The sequence below is a fragment of the Meriones unguiculatus genome, chromosome 17 (genome assembly GCF_030254825.1).
Source record: "Meriones unguiculatus strain TT.TT164.6M chromosome 17, Bangor_MerUng_6.1, whole genome shotgun sequence".
Classification (NCBI taxonomy): Eukaryota; Metazoa; Chordata; class Mammalia; order Rodentia; family Muridae; genus Meriones; species Meriones unguiculatus.
In genome coordinates, this window is record NC_083364.1 from 5,774,545 (window position 1) to 5,793,973 (window position 19,429).

At 44.5% G+C, this 19,429-nt stretch overlaps 1 long non-coding RNA gene across 1 annotated transcript in view; it reads left to right on the forward strand.

Moving 5' to 3' along the window:
- The first annotated feature begins 2,984 nt into the window (after positions 1-2,984).
- Positions 2,985-19,429, forward strand: part of LOC132648627 (uncharacterized) — a 51,728-nt gene continuing 35,283 nt past the window's right edge. Inside the window, exon 1 of the long non-coding RNA XR_009587066.1 lies at positions 2,985-3,142. This is a non-coding gene — a long non-coding RNA (uncharacterized LOC132648627). The remainder of the gene's footprint in view (positions 3,143-19,429) is intronic.

Below are 19,429 nucleotides of genomic sequence, written 5' to 3' on the forward strand. Positions count from 1 at the left end.
CAACAATAGTCCTTAATTTTCAGGGTTACATTCCAACCTGAGGACAGCTCACACTGAGGGTGTATGTGAGAACCCAGTAACATTTATATTTCAACTCCCCTGCTGTGCTGATGCCCCTGGCACACAGGAATAGCTCTGCTCTGCTTTTTAACAACCCTTCTCTCCTTATAGTTTTACCGAGGTTTGGTTGGAGCCATGGAAATCATGTTTTATCCAAACCCACAGAAGACTGAGGCATCGCAGATATTTGGGTAGTCACACTCTCCTAAAATCTAAACAAATGCTTCTCACATTACAGAAATGTCTACCATAGAGCCCAGAGCCTCCCTGAAAAGACACCACCGGACAAAAGCTTTCATAACTGCTGAGCTCATTTGGCAGGAGTAACAGGAAGGAGATAGTGATCTTATTACTGGCTGATTTGTTTGGTATTGACAATGGGCCAAACACAGTTATATGCCTTTGACACTGACATTCTTACAACAGCCCTGAAGTTTGGATATGACTATTTAAATAAAGTTCTAACATTATTTCTAATTTTCATACAAAGAAAATTATATTCAAAAAGGCTAATTGGCTAGCTCAAGACAACATAGAAAAGTGGTGGATTCAGGCTTCAGACTCAACTGGCTCCATGGCATTCTCCACTGTGTGGGACCACTTAATATGGACAACTGTCTGTGGGACTTCCCCAACTCCCAGCTCTCAGCTGCCCATTCACAGCTCAGGGCCAGGGGCTGGGGGCCGGGGGCCGGGGGCCGGGGGCCAGTCAGACTTAGATGTCTTTACAGATTAGTGTGAATGAGACCAAGAAGTGGTGTGCTCAATGCAACATTTGATTTTTTTTTTCTGTAGAAAATTCAAACCAAGAAACCCAAAGCTTTTAAAGAATGAGTATGTGTGACACAGAAGTGATGAATTGCAGAGTTTTGAGGAGCACCAGTAGTAAAAACTCAACAGAAAACATCAGGAAGGATAGGGAGACATCAAAAAAAATGCCTCACAATAAAAACCAACCAAGCAAAACACCACATAGAACATCCCAAGAAGGTCTAATTGTGCAGGTGTGTGCCTGTCGGTAAGGTGACACCGTTCATGGGACGGTCACCAAAATACTAGTGAGCAGTGAGGAGCAGTATGATTTGGTCATATTTAGTCCTTTGCCTCGCTTAATGCCTTTCCTGAATACTTATAATGAACATTTATAATAAGAAAACCATTAGTTTGTGTTTAGACCTTTCATTGAGATTTTACGCAGCTCCGTCTTTCCCGTGACTGCAGAAGCGTTGGGCCACTGGAAAATGCTGTGGCCACATTTCACAGGGTGTCAGCGGCCATAAGATGAGTTTCAGGGCTTTCCCTCACAGGTGGCTGCTGTGGTCTGCCTTTCACAACTGCTGCTTTCTTACTCACCCCCGTGGAAAGGACTGTTCTTTAGGGATTTCTGAGCTAAGGGTTTAGAGCATGGCCATTTATCTAACTATCTTGAGGATGGAAATGAGAAAGTCAGGGTGGTTCACGCAGCGGAGGAAGTGGATTTTTAGTTTTAATTGCTTTTAGTCTGAATGCCTGTACGTGGGCAGTGAGTGACTCACCCTGCCACACACACTGCTGGTGAGATTTCACCAACGTGACACAAACTGAAGACGGCAGGAAAGAGGGACCCTCAACTGAGAAAACTGTCTCCATTAGACTGGCCTCTGGGCACATCTGTGGGGTGTTTTCTTGACTGTTAGTTGATGGAGGAGGATCTAATCCACTGACAGAGCCACCCTGGCCAGATGCTCCTGGGTTGTGTAATAAAGGGAGGTGAACATGAGTCAGGAGGTGAAGCAGTGAGCACACTCCCCTGAGGGGCCCGAATCAGTTCCCCCTCCAGGTCCCCGCCTCAGCTCCTGCCGGTTTCCCTGCCAGTAACTTAGAAGATGAGATAAATCCTTCCTCTCCAGGTGGCTTTTGGTCATAGCAGTTTATCACAGAAACGAGAGCAAAGTAGAACACACATACACACACACTCACACACACACACACTCACACTCACACACACACACTCACACGCATGCACGTGCAGCACACAAATACAAGCATGCACACAAGTGAGCATGTGCACACACCCACACAGATGCATGGGTGCACACATGCATGTGCACACACTAACTTACATCTATTTATACACACACGAATTTGGGGAGGTAGAAAGATGAGAGGAGAGAGATAGACACAGGAAGAAAAAAAATTGCTGAAAACAGATAATAGGAGATTACCTATGGGTACTGGCTAATGTGTGGCCCCAAATCTAACTGTAGCCTGCCTTCAGACTCTATGTTGGAAAATAAAGTGGTGATAAGAAAAGGGATTAGCATGAGAGAAGTATATTTTGTAATTGAAAGTATTATTTTATTTTGATATCTTTTTATACCTATCTGTCATCAGTCTATTTTTGAGTCCCTGTCTCTCTATGTAGTCTTGGCTGTCCTGGAACTCGCTATATAGACCAAGCTGGCCTTGAACTCACAGAGATCAGCGTTCCTCTGCCTCCTTTAAACGCTTGGATTAAAGGCAAGTGCCGCCATCCTGGCTTTACTATTTTATTTCACATTATGTGTATTCAACATCAGGATTGAAATAATAGCGCCTGTCTTTTCTGATAGAGAAAGGCTGCAGACTTGTACAAATATTTCTGAAAAGCAGATAAACAATTGACCAATAGATGAAGAAAAATTGCAACACCAGTGATCACTCGGGAAGTACAATTTAAATCACAGTGAGGAATGGAGAAAGGCAAGTGTTTTCGTGAGAATATAGAGAAAAGGGACCATCTTTATGCTGTTGCGGGGAATGTAAATTAGTGCACTATTCTGAAGAGTAGTGAACTACTTAAAAAAACAAAAACCAAAATTACCAAATGACCCAGAAATCCTACTTCTGGGCATTTATCCAAAGCATAGATGAAGAGAGATCTGTATTCCCGTGTTTGTTGCAGCATTAGTCACAAAGAGTCGCCCTATGAAACCAAGCTAAGCATCCATTAATAAGTAAAAGTGTGATGCAGGCACACAGTAGAATACCACTCAGCCACAGGAAGGAACCGCTGCTGTCTGCAGCAACGGAGATGAGCCTTGAGGACACCGCACTGACTGAGGTAAGAGAGGCACAGAAGGACAGATTTGTACAGCCTGGCTTCTTTGTGGCATCCGTCGAGAACTCTCAGAAGAGAGCGGGGTTGTGAGTGTTGGAGGGCAGGGTGGGTGGCTGGGGGTCTGTGCAGCCAAGAGGGTCAAACGATGCTGAGTCTCAGTTACAAGAGGCCATGTAATTCAAAGGCGGGAGGACTGCCTGTGTGTCTGTCTACTAGTGAGTTCCAAGCCAGTCAAGACTACAGTGAGACCAAGTGTCAGAAAAGGAAAACAAAACAAAACATTTTGGTAGAAGTAATGTGTTTTTGAGAGCCACTGGTATTGAATGTTTCAAAATTGCTAGGAGTAAATCTGGGAGGTCTCAGAACAGAACAATGTGAGTTAGAGATGTGATAAAGAAGTTGATGAATTTGATTTCATTGTTCTTCATTGTATAAGCATATCAAAACATTACAGAGCATTGCATTCTATTCTATAAATATAAATGATAGTTAATAAACAAAACATTGCTACTGACAAGTCATCTGAGATAGGGCTGTGGAGGAAACACTTGAATACCAGTTTGGAGTTCAGGAGGAAGAAACTAGAAGAACCAGCAAAGGGATGTAGCTAAAATCCACGGGACCCAGGAGCTGGGGTCCAGGGCGAGTGCTGAGCGCCAGGGCTGCACGTGTCTGTGGAGATGGTAGGTTGGTGTCAGGGACCTGGCTAGCACCCAGTAGCTGCTGTTGTCAGTTGGGAAATAGCTGGTGGCGGACAGACAGCAGGGCAACACCTCACCTCACTAATGAAGGTCACATGCTCCGTTTTACATGAATGACTGGGTACCTCTACAAACAGGACCCATGTTCACTGAAAGAACAAAACGCAGACTTGCCGGTTCAGTTCCTCATGAGTCCCTGCTCCCGAGGCTCCTTTCCTGAAGGGCTGCTCTGTTTAGGACGAGGGATGGAGGAGACAAGGCCCTCATCCAGGAAGCCATCTGGCCATCTGGACCTAACCTGAGCTTGCTCTGTTCCGGATCCTGTGTCTTGCCAGGGTAGCCAGAGTTGGGCAAAGGAACCCTGTGGCTAAACTTTGGTGAGACTGATAGGAAACGGAAGTGCTGTTTTAGTATTTTATATCTGATAGTGATTTCTCTCCATCCTTGCTCATGGCATCTTCATCTTCCACCTGGACTTCCACAGTTGCTTCCAACTGATTTCCCCACTTCCACTCTTGTTCCCATGTGTCCTTTCTCCCTAAAATGCATAGCAAGTGGGCTATGGCCCTGCGGCTCCTCAGTCTTCTGTGATACTACTGAGCCCTGTCTCCCTTTCTAACTTCATTTCCTGCTCCACTGACCTTTTTCTGTGTCCTCCTCAGGCTTTTCAGAAGTCTTTGACCTTCTGATTCTTGTGCTTTGTGGGGTATTCCTTCCCCATCCTGATACCAGCTTCAAAAATCTCTTCTACAAACAGGGCCTCTGTGATCTTCCAATCCAAATCAGGTCCTTCTAGCTATTATCTTATGCTTCCTTCATTGCACTCAATAAAATAATTATACAATTCTCGTATCTTAATTTGTCTGCTGTGAAGCTGAACTTCCCACTCCACAGGGCATAACTATGTTGGCTATCCCTTGACAGGGTACTCAGCACATGAGTTACTCAATTAGTGTCTGCCAAGATTATCTCTGTGGCTCAATAATCACTTCTGATGAAGGCTTGCCTGAGCCCAAATTATACTGCAGGGAGTCACCAGAGCGAGGGGCAGGCTGGTGATTTCAAAGTCTTCAGTCTTAGAATTAGGTGATATTGATGTATCTTTTATTTTTTCCCCAGAAGTATCTGGTAAAAGGCCTGCATGCTAAACCCCCCTTTAAAGATTTATTTTTATTTTAAGTTATGTGCATACATGTGTGTCTGTGGCGAGCAGGTGCCTGTGGAGGTCAGAAGGTGTCAGCTGCCCTGGAGCTGGAGTTCATGGCAGTTGTGAGCTGCCCGACAGGGGTCCTCTGAAGCACAGTGACTCCAGTTGTTGAGCCAGCCCTTCAGCCCTGACTTTGAGGCAGTGTCTGGGCATGCAGTGCTGGCCAAACTCAAATGTGTGGTCCCCCTGTTTCTGTTTGCAATTTATTTTCCTGGCCTATTACTGTAATTTAAGTGGACTAAGACTCTCAGCCGTTTACTTACAGATTATCGCTGAATGGCTATTATATCTTCTGATAACTTATCTTAGTTATGGAAATTTATTTATTTATCTTTGGTTGTTTCACATTTAGCCTTCTCTTCAAGTTTTGATGTTCTTGTTGCATAGGTTAATGACATATTGGTGTAAGACTTGGAAAAGCTTCTGGCTTTCTGATGTAAAATGCTCTAATTTGTTTATCAGTCAATTCTTTTTTTTTTTTTTTTTAATATGTGTGCTCTGTCTGCATGCCGGGGAGAGTATCGGATCCCTTTACAGAGCCACATGGTGCTACCATGTGGTGCTGGGAATTGAACTCAGGACCTCTGGAAGTGCAGCCAGTGCTCTTAACTACCGAGCCATCTCAGCAGCCCTAATCAGTCAATCTTACTTCATGAATATGAACCATAACAAACTTTGAATCAAAAGGCTAGGGAGGCTGTAGCATGGCTCAGCCATTAAGAGCACTAGCTGCTCCCTTCAGAGAACCCCTTTGATCCCCAGAACCCACACTGGCTCACAACTCTTAACTCCAGTCCCAGGCATTTGTGACCTCTTCTGGTCTCCAGAGGATTGAATGCACAAGGCATGCATCTGTACATGCAGGCAAAACAACCACACATGTTAAAAAAGGGGTGGAGGAAAAGAAAAAAAAGCTAGGTGAAGCATAAAAATGCTTTTCCACCTTTCTGTTATCTGCCCTTTGTTACAGAAATAGTCTCCAGCAAAAAAGCTAACTCTAGTGAAAGCAGAGATTAGTTTTTCATTCTGACGTACACAGAGTACTGAACCAACTGAATGTGTTTATCTAAAGTTGGCTCCCTTCAGGAAGAGTGTCGTAGTGGGAAGATGGCAAAAGAAGCTCCTAAGGACTCAGACAAGAAACAACCACGAAGGAAAACCTGAGAACCTCCATTTTCACAATTTTATAAATTCATACATTTTCACCGGACATGCCTGTGGTCACCAGTGGACACTATATGGTTAAATTCAGAACGCAGCATTTCTTCTGGGATATGAATTATGGTATGTAGAGCGACAGAATTTATGCAACCTTGTGAGACATGCCAGAGCAATGTAGCATTTAAGCTAGGATATTTTAATGACCCAATTTGTTCAGACTGCTGGAGGATAAAAAGCGATTCTGTAAGATTTGCTGCTATTAATTGCTGCAGCCGCTAGTGCTTGGAGCATGGTGGGCAGGTGTCTCCAGGATTACACTAATAGCAAAAGAAAACAACAGGCCTGTCCTTAATATTCAAATTATGATTAGCGACAACAGCAACGTCTCAAAGCGGAATCAAAAGACACAGTTGATGTGATGAAGACAGTGTAACTAACACATTAAATGCAGATTCAATAACCTCCCCACATTTAGCGATTGCCTATCTGCTTACAATAAAGAACGTGCTAGCAGACACTTAATTGGGACACAGTGAATGACAACATTCCTTAACTCCTGGTGCCTGGGAAGGAAAGAACCTGCTTTTTTAAGTGAACTCTGAAAAAAGTTCATCTGAAAAAATGCCAAGGCTCCGGCTTTATTATCATTCTCCTGGGGCACACACTTTGAAATGATATTTTCACACAAGGTAGAATCTGAAATTTGAATCCTGTCAGAGGCACAAAATACTGAAGGTCCAGCTCTCACAGGGAATAACATTTAAATATTAAACATCTCTGTCCAAGACAGAGCAGGCAGGAATAAAAATGACCCCATTTCAAGCGAAATCTTTGTCCTCTGTTTTTTGAACTGGGTTAGATTAGCATTTTTTGTTCGGCTTGGACTGAAAGAATACAAAATAAATATGATTTGAAGGCAAGAGTTTGAAGCTGTAATGTTCACACAGTTAAAATGATCTCCATTTACCGAAGGCCCTGCTTTTTGAGGAAGCTTAGGGTCGTTATTTATGGGCTGTGGGACCAAAATGAACTGGGCCATCCATCAAACCAGGCAATTAGTGCAGTGGGAGAAAAGCCCCAAAGAGCTGATTGACTGGATTTTCCATTTCGCCGTAAATTATTTTGGTTATTGATGCTTGTTCCTGCCTTGATTTTCAGATCTGTCTCTTACTGCCAGTCATTGGGCATCAGGAGCAGCTCCAGCCTTAAGGCTTAGTGCCTCCCCGAGTAGTTAAATAAAAACAGCCCGAGTCCCTGTAGCTCATGTGTAAGAGTATAACCTCTTTCCCTTGTATAAGTTCTAACTTGACTGAAAGAACTGCACGCATGACGATGTGTCATGTGTGCGTCTGTGTGATTGCAGAGAGGCCCTAGCGTCACTCAGAAAACCAGAAGGGCTTGCAAAAGTTCCAGGTCATCACCTGAAGTACTTTGCTGCGCTTCCTCACAGACATGATTGCTCCTGACATGTCTGTGTGACTGCTGCAGGGGAATTACGGTGCACACCTGTAGCTGGAGCAGGACTTTATGGGTGACTTTCCTTTTGAGAAACAGCCTGTGACCTGCTGTATGCTCACTTGACCACCAAGTGGACACGAAGGGCTGATTATAAACTGATAGATTATAATCAAAACCATCACTTGCACATGGTGTAGGTTGAGCACTCTGCAAGCTCATGAGAAGTTTCTTTGTTGCTTGTGTCCTCCTCCTGCTATCTTGCATCCTCTCTGACACTCCCTGCATACAACCTCATGAGAAGACTCCACCACTAATGGTGATGGAGGAAGACAGTTCAGGCCTGGATATAGGCACATGGCCAAAGTAGGTAACTGAACGCTACTGCTCCACTCTGGCTGTTTTCCTCAGCAAAAGGGTGAAGGAAAATCCTGTTCTTGGAAAGGTTTTCAAGAGTTGTGCCTAGTTTTTAATTTTCCTGGAAGAAGGACTGGGTGGGTCGGTAGCTTGGTGGGTCAGCCATGAGTAGCATGATAGAAACTTTGTGTCCAATACATAGCACTGCAAAAATAAACACAATTTATTTATTTTTCCTGGAAGAAGAGAGAACCTCCATTGTGGTTCTATAGTCACCCATAGACAGTGCCTCATGATGTGTTTAGATGGCTAGGGTTGTGGACTGAATGGTAGGGATATGTGTGGTTAGATCTTCCTGGATGACCTTCAGAAAGTGAACATGTTTGTCTCATACTTCTCAGGCTCTTACCCGGGCCATCCCACTGATACCTGATAGGCCTGTAAAGGGGCCAGGGCAGCAAGGATGGAGGTCATGCGTGAACTCAGCAGTGTAGACTTCTGCTCTCTAAGGCCTGTTGGTAGCCACTTGTCTGCCAGCTTGCTTTGATATTTATATCTCAGTGGTAAGACTGCTTTCACCCCAACCTTCGCTGGAGTCGGTGATAAGTCACCACGTCTATTTCCTTTTGTTGGAGACAGCAGGTGGGATGTCTTGTCAAAGTCACACCTTTTGCTTGACTTCCTCATGAATTCATTCATTGTGCTGAGGTGCTTTTGCTCTGGTTTAAAAGAGTCTAGAATAAAGGAAGGCATCTAGCTTCCACTGGAGCCTCTCGGAAAGGCCCCATGTGTTGTGTGTTGGTTTATTAATTTCAGTTCTCACTCCCGACTCAAGAACTGTTTGACTCTGCCGGATGGCTACGGCAAAGGCTGGTCTGTCTGTGGTCACTGTGGACATGGCAATAGCAGAGGTGATTGCATTGGCCCTCATCCGTCTTAGAAGAGACAGTGCTCTGTTTTCACTGGAAGTGTGTTTGCTTGAGATACAGACTTGTCCCCTTGACCTTGGTGCTTCTGCCAAGGCTGCCATCTGTTGACCATGTGCCATACAGTCAAGGTATCACCATACACGGCTTCCCACCAATGGGCTTATTCAACAGCAAGCTCAGTGTGACTTTAACTCATGCTCATGGAATACACCAGTCTTCATGCTTCTCAGCACTCTGAAGGAGATGGCCTGATAGGATGCTGGAACGGCCCCCTTCAAAGATCTAGTTTGCGTGTCAGCTGGGTAGCTGCGCTTTGCAAGGTTGAGATAAAGAATATCAGGATATGCTATATGCTCTAAATCACTGACTAACATATGCCAGTATTTTTCAAACAGTTGGGAAAACTGGATGCTGGCAAACCATGGAGACAGGGAGTGATTCCTGCTATTGTGCGAAAGCTCAGTGAGAGAGGACAGGTGCTCTCACAGTTCACGAACTCTCTCCCCTGACCTCATACTCATCTCACAGACGCAAGGCAGCATCCAAGCCCACAGCTCCGCCAGCTCCTGCTGGATCTCCTCCTGGAGCTTCTCCAAACCCTGGGGAGGGGGGGGTAGAGACACTGGCTCTTTGTGCAGACCACCTGTGTTGTCATGGCTGGAGGTTGTGAGGGCTTCTGGCAGACCCTGGGAGTTTCACTTTTTTCCTTGTTCTGTCTTCTTCATGTCCAGATTTTCTTACCCTGGTCTGAGGGCCCTGGAGGGGCACCAGGCCTACAGTGGGCTAGGAGGCTGTATCTGTCCAGGGATTTCCTCAGGTGCAATCTGTTCAAATTCACACACAGCCAGTCAGCTTTTCTGGAATAACCTTAGTGACACATCTTTTTATTCAAGGAGGGACTGTCCTCTTAGTAACTTATTGGCCTAAGTTCTGCTTTACGGAACTTGCAAACTCACTGTCACTTGACTCCAGTGTCTGCTTCCTTTTTAAAAATACTCCAAATCAATCAAGATGTGAAACACAATGCCATCTTAATTTATCTCAGTTCACTCATGAAAGCAGGCTGTTTCAGATCACTCATAAAGCAGGCTTTTCTGTGGGAAAAGCAGGTGTCACCTACAAACACCTACAGCAGATGACTTACACATGGACTCTTCTGTTCTCTAGTCTGTAGACCCCTCACTCTGACCTTCCACACAGCTCAAATGTCCTGCCTTAAGAAAAGCAAGATGACTCAATTCTCTCATTGTCTTGTGCACTGGGTAGTTTCAGGCCAACCTGACACAAGTTGAAGTCATCTGAGAGGATGGAGCCTCAACTGGGAAAAATGCCTCCATAAGATCCAGCTGTAGGGCATTTTCTTAATTAGTGATTGATGGGGGAGGGTCCAGCCCATTGTGGGTAGTGCCATCCTTAGGCTGGTGGTCCTGGGTTCTATAAAAAAGCAGGCTGAGCAAGCCATGGTGAGCAAGCCAGTAAGCAGCACCCCTCCATGGCGTCTGCATCAGCTCCTGCCTTTAGATCCCTGCCCTGCTTGAGTTCCTGTCTTAACTTCCTTCAGTGATATAGAAATGTAAGCTAAACAAACTCCTTTCTCCTCAAGTTGCTTTTTCCGTCACAGTGTTTCATTGTAGCAGTAGAAAACCTGACTAAGACAGATTGGGGGAGGGCCTAACCGGTTGTGGGTTGTTATTGATTACTAATATTTATTATTGATTTATCTTTTAGTTAAACAACAGTTATTCCTAAACTAGCTGCATATCCAAATCACCACACGGAGACTAGGATCTATTTCATTAACCTAGAGCACAATGCTGAGAAATAATTACTCCATCCTAAACCTCCAAGCTCACATAGCTTCTTCCCATTCAGATTTCCCACATTATACTTCCTTTTTAGTCATATCTTAGGTCCCGTTCATCTCTCCTGGTGTTTCCAAGTCTTCTCCTCTCAGATCTCTCTTCCCAAGACTCTTCCCACTCTCTTCTTTTTCCTCCCCTCTGGACCAGGATGTCCCACCCATAGCTCAGCATTGGCTTGTTGTTTTATTGGCAATACAGAGAACAAATGGTGGCATGTTTACACAAACTTTTTATTCAGGGAGGGACTGTCCTCCCTGAACTTATTGGACTAATTTCCTGCTTTAGAGAACTTGCAAACTCCGTGACCTCTGTATCAGTTCCTGCCTCCAGGTTCCTCCCCTGTTGGAGTCCCTCTTCTAACTTTCTTTAGTGATAGAGTATGGTTATGGAAGTGTAAGCCAAATAAATCTTTTTTCCTCAACTAGCTTTTTGGTCATGATATTTTTTTCACAGCAATAAAACCCTAACAGTGACCAAAAGCAACTTGGGGAGGAAAGGGTTTATTTCAATGACAGCTCATAGTCCACCATCCAGGCAGTTCGGACAAGAACCTGGAGGCAGGAACTGGAGTAGAGGCTGCAGGGGAATGCTGCTCACTGGCTTGTTCCTCATCTCTTGCTTTTTTGTACATCCCAGGACCACCTTCCAGGCGCTGGGCCCTCCCATGCCAATCGTTAATCAAGAAGACTCACCACACGCTTGCCCACAGTCCATTCTGGCAGGGGTATTTTCTCACTTGACATCTGCTCTCCAAAGTGACTCTAGCTTGTGTCAGGCTGACTAAAAACTGAATGGGACAGTGTTCTAAACATCTCTACTTCCCTGGAGCCCCTCCCTCCGTTACAACCACAACTGTAAGGATTGTAAGCATGCCTTCTGTTTTCGCACACTGTTCTCAGTTGTTAGCGAACAGACGGCGTTGAGCACAGACCCTGAGCAGTCTGCAGCTCATTCAGCACTGAGTAGCTCAGTCTTGCCCCACGGGCCTTGTGCTGTGTGGAGTTCAAATTTGTGTTTGAGCATCCTGTAAACCATTGCTTGCTTGCAGGTCCTTGTGGATGCTGGCAAATAGTTCAAATTGAGAACACTCACCTAGGTTAATTTTTCTGAGCTTATTTAGGGTGTAAAACTAATTTCTGGCTGCTGGGTATCTACATCTGAAACGTAACATTCGTGTGGCATGCTCTAGACATGGGGCTGTTGCTGGGGTGCCTCCAGGCCGCTGTCCTGTATAACACCATTTTAAGCAGTCACCTCTTCATTCTCCAGTGACAGCCCCATACTTTCTGTCAAGCAAAACCTCATGAGTAAGCCGTGTCTTTATCCTTGTCTTTCTCTTCTCACCTCCCTTGTTCTTGAACGCATTCCCATTGGACTTGCACACTGAAGCTAGCTATGTTCTTGGCAGCTCCTGGCCTATCTTCCCTCCCTTGAGACACTGGCTCCTTCTGCCTCACTGGATGCTCCTTCTTAGGTTCCTTCTCTTGATTTTACTTCTGCTGTTTTTGAGCCTTTAAATTTTGGAATTCAGAACTCAGCTCTTCATCACTCTCTTTTCTTTTCTCTCAGCCCGGAAGTCATTTTATCTAGTCATTGATACAGCCATGGCTAACTTTATGTTGTAAGTTTAAATTACTGTGCTTATGAGATTTATAAAGCAAAAATCTCTCTAACCTGCAATCGCCAAGGGCAAATAACTTCCTAGAATGCTGGGGGTGAGGAAGAGATAAGAAGGAACTGTGTGTTTTTATTTATGTAAACAAGTATGGTTGCCTTGATTGTACAGGCTATGTGCTTGATCTCTGTATAACTCAGATATCTGGCTACACCGGTCTCTTGATCTCTTGGTCTATGGCCCCTCTTTTGCTCTTCCCTTCCTTTTCTCCTCTCACGATCCAATTTAGTCTGGTGGCATGTTCAGCCTGGACTCTTCCCTCTGCCTGCTTTCTTCTCCTTATCTTCTCCATACTTTAGGAGTAGTCATGTCCTCCTTTTATTTCATTTTTTCACTCAATTTCCACTTTTAAAAGATGTATCTAACTTTTTTATGTGTCTGTATGTGTATGTGTACCTTTAGAGGACATTGAATTCCCTGGAACTGGAGTCACATTAAGTTTTTCTGCCTGATGTAGATGAGTCCACTGAGCCATCTCTTCAGTCTTCTTATGTTTTGTAGTGTTTACTTCCTCAACCAAATGTGAGCTCTATAATCCTAACTGGGATGGTGCCTGACGTACAACAGGTATTTAATATAAACTATTTAGAAACAAAAGGAAGCCAAGAACAGATAGGGTATATAACCTGGAGCATTAATTGTCCTGTGACCAGGTCCTCTCCAACAGAGATGGAGGGTATTTTTGTTAGTTGCATGGTGGATGCTTGTGTCTTTCATGCCTATCAAAAGAGGATTTTGCACTATTCAATTTGGCTTCTTTTCTCCTAAAGAAAGAAGAAAGAGGGTCCCTGCCCATTAGAGGAAGTAGATGAGGTTGAGAGTGGGGAATGTTAGAGGTGGAAGTCAGAAAGGAAGACAGAGGGAGCCATGTGTTGAGAACAATTCCATGCTTGCATGTGTGTGTATGTGTGTGTGTGTGTGTGTGTGTGCATGCTGGTAAGTGCAGGCTGGCAAATGCAGGCTGGCTCAGGTTCTGAGCCATCTGAAAACAGCTTTTCAGATGTTTTCTAAGGATGGATTTCCCAAAGCGAATTACCTGGCCAAATGCTCTGGACATTTTTAGAGCCGAAAGTGCTTTTAAGAGAGGCCATACCGTTTAGCCTCCTCTATTTTCAAGTCTAGAAACACAAAGTGCCCATATGCTTCAAGTGTTATTTTGTTTTACAGCTAGAAAACAGCACTTTGGAGAATGTAAGGAGTTACAAAGATTGGAAAACATCCTCTGACAACTGAATGCCATCTTCCTCCCCTTACACAACACAACAACTCTGTGTTCACAACCACATAGACTGTGACCCTGTAGTCCTTTGCTGTTGGGCAGAAGCCTTGGGAATAGGTGTAAGGTTATGGGACAAAATTAAATAAAGACGATTAGGTGTACAACAGATCTTATATATAAATGAGGTTTATTCAGCGGATATGGAGAGAGGGAGAGAAGGGAGAGCAGGGAGAGCAGGACATTATGGGAGAAAGAAAGAGAGAGGGGAGAAAGAGAGAAAAGAAAAGAGAGAGAAGGGGAAAGAGAGAGGAGGCGCTCCATAGAGAAAGGACCAAGAGAGAGAGACCATGTGTCGGGTTGTCCCTTTAAGGGGTAAGGTAACCACGCCTTCGAGGTGTGGCCACCTGGCCGGGGACACATGACGACATCATAAGTTGCTAGGCAACCCAGAAGCAGGTTTTGTTCCAAAATCCTAACAGTAGGGACAGGGACAGAGAGGTGGTGGACCCAGTGTTCAAGGTGTGACTAGACCTTAGCTGCCCTTGTGCCGTAAAGCTCAGGACCACCCATACACTCCAACTACACTCTTCTGCCACCACTCCCTCGCTTCTGTCTGACCATCATGCTCTCAAGGTTAACCTGGTCAGGCTCCATGATCAGCAAGGTGGCAGTGAGCATTCATGGGAACTGGCATGGAGGTGAATACCACACCCATACAAACCACGGGCAGAGTCACCAGTTACAGCTGCTGACAATCACCAACCTTGACAGAAGGGACCGAAGCCCAAACCTTAGCCCTCACCAGTATGGGCTGACTTTGCCGACCACATATCCATCTTAAAACTACAGTGTCGGGCTGGGGAGATGGCTCAGAGGTTAAGAACGCTGGCCTTTCTTCCAAAGGTCCTGAGTTCAAGTCCTAGCAACCACATGGTAGCTCACAACCTCTATGAGATCTGGTGCCCTCTTCTGGCATGCAGGTGTACATGCAGGCAGAGAACTGTTTACATAATAAACAAATAAAACTACAGCATCTCTAAGTGTTATGGAAACAGCAATGACCCCTTAGGCAGTGCTGTTGTTAGGAACACAGCGTCATCGACTGGAGATCCGTAGGACCCTGTGTCAGAAATGTCTCCTAGGTTTCTGAGAGTCTGGTGTCCAATTCTTCCTGTGTCTTCCTAGCTCCTACTTATAAATACCTGATTATTTTCATGTGGGAAAATAAAGGGGGCAGGGGAAAGACAGCCAAGTTCCTGGCTCCTAGAAATCTTGTTTTCTTTTTTAGTGCTTTTTATGGGAAAAGCAATGATAAGGGACACACTCATCCATCCTAGAGTGATCTCAGGGAAACAGGCAGATAAGGACAGATAAACTCAACAGCACACAAAGTGTAAGAACTTTTCTTGACTACTTATCACCTGCTTCCCAGTCCCCCGGTTTTGTGTGGTTCTGGAGGTCCCCTGTGTAGGTGTAGGTTACCTGTGAGAGCCAACCACGATCCAGATGATCCTCCTCAGGGCTCCTTGGAGTCTAGCTGACTCTGTAGGTCTTCTCATGGTGTCCTTGACCCCTCAGACTCCCTCAGTCCTTCCTCCCACTCTTTCCCAAACCCCACCTATTGTTTGGCTGTGGGTCTCTGGATCTGTTTCCATCAGCTGCTGGGTGAAGCCTCTCAGAAGACAGTTATGCTAGGCTCCTGTCTGCAAGCAGAGCAGAGTTTCAGGGTTGGCTCTCTCCCATGGGTGGGTCTCAAGTTGGGCCAGTCATTGGTTGACCATTCCATCGATCTCTGCTCCATCTTTATCTCTGAACATCTGTAGACAGGACAAATTTTGGGGTGAAGGTTTTATGGGTGGGCTGGTGTCCCCTCTTTCCTCTGGACGTCCTGCTTGGCTACTGGGACTTGTCCCTCTCCACCATCTAAGGAAAGGGAGAAAGTGGTCCTCACCAGCCTCTGAATCTGCCAGGGTCTGGGATGTGGTCTTCTCAGTGTTCAGAAATAAACCTGTATTGTTTATAAACTACTTAGCTTATGGTATTTTGTTATAGCAACCTGAACAGAGGCTATTACCAAAGTTACAGGAAATACATTCTCATAGATAATTATTATAGTTAGTGGAACTAATATCCTTCACCTGTGGTTTTATTTGAACAGCTCTCTGAGGCAGAGATTGTTCTGCGTATTTTATAACGAAACTAGAGCTTAGGTTTAGGTCATTTCCTCACAGCACAGAACTAAAAGGCATTGATGGCGGGACTTAGCTTTTCTGAGGTGATATTTGCCGTCCTTGTGCCTTTCCAGTTTAGGCCAGGATGTTCTTTGAGGCATTAAGACTTAAATATTATTTTCTTTTGTTAATCCTACTGGCAAGAATAAGACTACTACCACAAATTTTGAGCCAAATTTGAAACAAACTTAGCAAATACTGGCCAAGGTGATGGACACTGGCCAGGTCCATGCTTGGAATTTCCAGAGAATGGCACTGAATTACATTAGACAGAGGCTTATAGAGGCAAAGCCACAGGGTACACACTTCCCACCTTCCTCTAATGTGGGGTGCGGGGAAGCATACGTACTGACATACTTCCTGTCTACATACCTCCTGCTGACACGTGATCAAGCATATCCTGTGCAGTTGGGGCAACCAATCATGTTTACTGAAGTGAAGACATGTGGATTGTTATCTTACATGGACAACAGACCCAGCCTTCTGGGAAGTTATGTGTCCTTGGGCAGGTGGGGCTTATGGGTTGGAGGCATTTTTGTTTTATAGATCTCTTAGGCAACTGGTCTCGTAGGGTGTAAGAACGATGCTTCTCTTGGCATCTGTTTAAGGAAGGGACTGTACTAGGAAAAAAAATCTTTTTATTAAGCCAATTGTCAGGTTTCATAAAAGCACTGAATCATCAAACAAACAAACCAACAAACACGTCAGTTTCATAGGACATCGCACCTGAGAAAAGTGACTTGATTAGGAAAGAGTTCCTTTTATGTACAGTGTTACAGTGTTATGTGTGCTGACCAGGAGGTAATTGCAAAGCGATGGCAATTTCCGTTTTCAGAGCACCAGTGCAATAAAGAAGTATTTTCCAGTGACAAGACTGCAGATACGCTGCGTTTCTGGGCCTGCGTGCATCCAGGGGGTTCATGCTACTGATTCTGTTGGTTACTCTTCAGTTCTTTATCAGCTGCAACTTTTTTCTTTGCAAATGCATTGTGGGTAATTTATGTTGTCTTGACAGTTTGATTTTCTACTATAATTTTCAATTCCATACCCAGAGTTGTACAGACTACTGTTTAGACAAATGACATGGAAATATAGAGGTTATGTATGTAAAATGATTCATATTTCAAAATAGGGTCTTCTGTAAAATGAAAAAAAGCCCACCACATTGCAATTAATCACACTTTTTATATTACTCTTTTTCTTGACTGAAGTTTGCTGAATTTACTATTGTAACATATTTCCAAAACACATTAGTTAAATGGGGCTGAAAATCATGCATGCATATTTTATGGAAAAAATGTGTAGATATATTTTCAATTTTTAAGCTATAAACTCTGGCTTTCCTTGGATGATTAAAATATTCTGGCCCATTTAAAATGAACTACATAATAAAAGTGATGTGCAATAATAATTTTACAATGCTTAATAATATAAAGCGCTTCATCTGAAAATGCCCTTTAAAAGGTTTTATGCATAATTTAAATACTTCTGTATAGAAAATAAGTGAGTGATATGCAAGTAAAAAACTGATAAAATAATTAAAAATAGGTGCAGAGATTTCTGCCTTTGTGTTATAGAACCAAGGAGCAGTGACATGCTCAAAGGCCTTACCCTGTTGGCAAGGATGGGGGGGTGTGTGGACTGGGGCAGAGTGACACAGTCAAGATACATTGGGTCCGAGCGTTCTCTAATGTAGGCTTTCTGACTTGAGCAGAGGGTTCAAAGGGCGTTTGAAGTTTGTTGAATACGCCTTTATTGTCGGTTCATGTCACCCAAGAGAGTGCACACACTGGTGAGGGGCCATGCGGATCTTCACCCAGGTAACTTTCTGGAGTGCCTTTAACATGCAGACTAGCCCCAGGGGTCATCGCCTGGGCCACCCCTTCAGAGCTGGAGGATCTGAAGCAAGATGTCCTCCGTGTTGCCCTTAGTGATCCCAGAGGCAGAGGGTCAGGGAGAGAATCAGAATGTGTTTACTAATGAGGGTGGAGCTATTTTATTCTGTATCTAGAATGATCCAAAGAATCTGAAAAGAGACATGGCAAATCAGGCCAAGGAGGAACAGGTTAATTACGGTGGAAACTGCCTCTTTCTCTCTCTCTCTGTCTTTGCCTGAAGACATGGTAATATTCTGGTAGATTTAAAAAAAAATGATAAAATCAATGACTAGATGCCACAAAACACTTGAATTGTCCTAGTTAATTTGCTATAAAAACTTAGTATAAGTTTGAATGGAGGCGAGAGGCGTGCATGACAAGCCTTCAAGGCGTGATTCCGTCCCAGACTGCCCCAACCTGTCAGAACTGTGTGACTCTCCTTCCTTCTCTGCCTGTTTCCTCTTTCCAACATGAGATTCTTGAAGGAAATTCCAACTTGTCTGTGTGTGTGTGTGTGTGTGTGTGTGTGTGTGCGTGTGTGCGCGCGTGCGTGCTCATTTCAATAATCTATAACCGAAGGAAGGGACACATGTGTGTCTTTAGAGCATACAGATGTATGGAAAATGGGAACGTGGATAGGCCTCTCCTTTGCTCCAAGCTTTCACCTTCTTGTGGACCTTGGTGTCTGTATGTTACAGATTCTATAATTGTCATCTCCTTGGGGCTAAGTATGAGTTTCTCTGTCGCTCTCAGCGTATCTGCAGTATAACTCCTGTACCTAAGGCTCAGGAAGCAAGAGGATGGGAGTGTGGGGGTAAAGAAAGGAAGACTGTACGAGCCAGAGCACTGGGGAGTCTTCTCTTAGGGTGTGCTTTCCAGCTATGACAGGAAGCCACACTCACGAAATCTCAACCTATGACTGCCTAAACAAGACCCAAACAACTTCAACAACAGTTGACAGTTCAGCAGAGATGGGAGAAATCTCATGGCCCCACTCTTAGCTAAAAAGACACAGGAAATTAACTTCTGAGAGAGGGAGAACTAATTTTCCTCAGCATGAGCCCCTGTTGCCTGTCCAGCACCAACTGGCCAGCCCTAGCAGGTTGTAGATATATAATTATTTGTTTATATGTATATATGACAGCAATGGTTAAAGAAGAGGAGGCAGTAAATTTGGGAGGGAGGAGGAGGAAGGAGAGGAATTGGAAAAAAATGCTCTATTACTACTAATTATTATTATTGACAGGGCTCACTGTAGGCCTGGCTGGCCTTGAACCCACGAAGACCCACATGCCTCTGCCTAGGGAGTACCAGGATTAAAGGTGTGTTTTACCGTGCCTGTCTGTAATTGTAAACTGTGGTACTTAAGAGTTGTTGATTGAGGGGCTGGAGAAGAGGCTTAGTAAGTAATGTGTCTTCCAAACATGTCTTCCAAACATGAGGGCCCGAGTGTGATAGGTGTATAAAACCATGTATAAAAGCCTGGCCTGCTAATGCAGGTCTGTAACCTCAGTGTGGGGATGTGGCGGTGCGGTGGGGGCAGGGATGGACACTTGCACACCCCTGGAACTAACTGGCCCACTAACCTAATCTAAACATCAAGGCCAATGAGAAAG